At 34.0% G+C, this 2,950-nt stretch overlaps 1 long non-coding RNA gene across 1 annotated transcript; it reads right to left on the reverse strand.

Moving 5' to 3' along the window:
- Nucleotides 1–1,577: 1,577 nt before the first annotated feature.
- LOC116656484 lies at nt 1,578–2,294 on the reverse strand. Its single transcript, XR_004311422.2, has 2 exons — nt 1,947–2,294; nt 1,578–1,866 (listed from the first exon to the last, which is right to left on the reverse strand). It is a non-coding gene; the product is annotated as an uncharacterized LOC116656484 (long non-coding RNA).
- Between the last annotated feature and the right edge of the window lie 656 nt (nt 2,295–2,950).

Below are 2,950 nucleotides of genomic sequence, written 5' to 3' on the forward strand. Positions count from 1 at the left end.
GAAACGCGACATTAGATCCCCCAAAGCGCACGCGACGAATAATTTGATTGGATTTGAACTTTGTGGAGCGGGAAAAAATTTAAAATTGACCCTTTTTCGTTAGAAACACACCTAAATTGCTTTAAATTATAATCACATTGACTGATTATAATTTAATATAAACTGTATTGAATAGCAATAGATAAATAATAATCATTTTTAATCCCAGAAACTAAAGAGCGTAAAGGAGCTGGTGGTGGGACCATTTGTGGCAATTTTATTTTGCCTTTAGCACAACATAATCCAGTAAATTCACCAGTGTACTTATTTTCTGTCTGTCTCTGGTCATCAGTGCGGCTAGCACGTGAGGTAGCTCTTCGCACATTTTATTGATTACGACGACCTAAGTCTTCACCTCGGCATCGTAAATTGTAATTAATCAAATTGAGAAAATTTCCCGCAAAATTTGAGAAGTAATAAAATTTCAAATAAAAATTTTTTTCAATTTTTTTCACAATTTTTCAGTGAACACAATATGGGTTTGTCACATAAAATTAACTGAGCAGAGAACAATGAGTAGCTGTCAAACAATGTATCACATACCGGCGCCTACTATTATTGTAGTCTCCATTTTGTTTAAAAAACGTTTGCATGGGAAATAGAAAAATGCTGTTTATGGATTTTCCCGGCAATCATTCCCGGTTGATCTTAGAAGGGTGAAAATTGAGGGTTGTATGTATTTTTGTATGTTGTATCATAAAAAAAGAGTAATTAAAAAGTTTGTGGACTACCCCTAACATTTAGGGGGATGAAAAATAGATGTTGGCCGATTCTCATAGATACCGGATAAGCACAATTTCATCAAAATCGGTCAAGCCGTTTCGGAGGAGTATGGTAACGAAAACTGTGACACGAGAATTTTATATATTAGACTAGCTGTCCCGGCAGACTTCGTACTGCCAGCTGTTGTTTTTTTTTTTTTGTTGCGTTCAGAATCTTCTTTTGTGACAAAACTTAAAAGTTTTTAAACTTAAAAAAATTATCTGATACAGTAAGAACTGAAGATAGCTAAAATTAAGTTTCGCGGAGCTATCATTTTAATCATTTTCAATCCCAAAAATTAAAGAGTACCCTCTTATTTTATTCAACTTCATTTATTGAATAAAACCATAAAGTTTTATAATTATTTTCGATACATCATGTTGCTTACTTATAGAGTTTTCCCGAAATACTGGCTATTTATAAAATTTAAATTTGATATTTACAGACACACACTGTTAAAATACAGTGTGTTAATTAATTAAAAGCTTTCTCATAAACTATATTTTTTGTTTTATTTTGTGGTGTGTAAATAAACAAAGAAGACGGTTTTCCAACGCCCGAACACGCGACGTCTAATAGTCCATGCGCGAAATAGGGAAACTCCAAGTTGATTCCACAAACTTCTGACGATTGTCCTTCCGATTTATTTATAGTCATCGCAAAATCCAGACGTACTGGAAATTGTAAGCGTTTAAAATCGAATGGGGTGTCCGTTGGAATCATTGGTATCCGCAGGATCAAGACATCCTCTCCTTTGTATTTTCCTTTTATGATTGTTGTCTCAATGACGTTATTCATCAGTCTTTTCACAGCCAGTCTTCCAGTATTATGGCTATCAGATGGCATCCGATCCAATGCTATTTTGATCATGTTTACTAAATTGTTATTCTGATGAAGAAACATTTGTAATTGTTGGACAATGGTTCTCTTTACTGTTGGTTTGTGAGCACAACGAATATTAATTTCCGCATCTGAATTGCCCATAAAATAAATTTGTAAAAATTGATGATCTGCATCAGGTAGTGGTATCAGAGTTCCCAGTAAGTGATAAAATTGTCCTTGTATCTGTGATTTTTCAAAATTTGGCCATTAATTATTTCCTATATATATATTTGAATACAAACTTGAATATTTTTATATAATACCTTAAAAGTGGGCATGAAATTGGCTTGTATAATATGTGTAGCACCAAATGATGGCATCTGAACACAGTTGTTATATTTCTGAATGTTGGTCAAAAAGTGCTTCGAATCATTTCCAATCCCAGAAACTAAGGAGCGTAAAGGATCTGGTGGTGGGACCAATTGTGGCAATTTTACTTTGCCTTCAGCGCAACATAATCCAGTAGACCAGTGTACTTTAACTCCTTACAATATTTACAAATTGTTTTCATATCCCCAATTTTTACTGATTTGTCGGCACAATAATCAATTGACGAATCATAGTGGAATGCAGCTCGTTCAAGAATCACAGGAGCACAGCGTCTGCGGATTCGCTTAGTTTCATTATGTCTAGCTTGCTGTTGATGTGTTTAATGTGCACGAACTCGTTGCATTCTAAGCCTATCTCCTACATTGCCACTCACTAAAGAACGCAATTCTGACATAGCAATACGACTATTTTCTTGATCTGTGCGGTTAGCACTTGAGGTAGCTCTTCACACATTTAATTGACTACGACGACCTAAGTCAGGCCGTCTTCTCCTCGGCATCGTAAATTGTAATTAATCAAAGTGAGAAAATTTCCCGCAAAATTTGAGAAGTGAGAAAATTTCAAATTAACATTTTTTCCAATTTTTTTCACAATTTTTCAGTAAACACAATATCGGTTTGTCACATAAAATTAACTGAGCAGAGAACAATGAGTAGCTGTCAAACAATGTATCACGTACCGGCGCCTACTATTATTGTAGAAAAAAGAGAAATTAAAAATTTTGTCTAAAAAAAAAAATAAAAATTTAGGGGTGGACTACCCCTAACATTTAGGGGGATGAAAAATAGATGTTGGCCGATTCTCATAGATACCGGATAAGCACAAAAAATTTCATCAAAATCGGTCAAGCCGTTTCGGAGGAGTATGGTAATGAAAACTGTGACACGAGAATTATATATATTATATATATTATATATATTATATATATTATATATAT

The sequence above is a fragment of the Drosophila ananassae genome (assembly GCF_017639315.1).
Source record: "Drosophila ananassae strain 14024-0371.13 chromosome Y unlocalized genomic scaffold, ASM1763931v2 tig00000096, whole genome shotgun sequence".
In the NCBI taxonomy this organism is placed as follows: domain Eukaryota; kingdom Metazoa; phylum Arthropoda; class Insecta; order Diptera; family Drosophilidae; genus Drosophila; species Drosophila ananassae.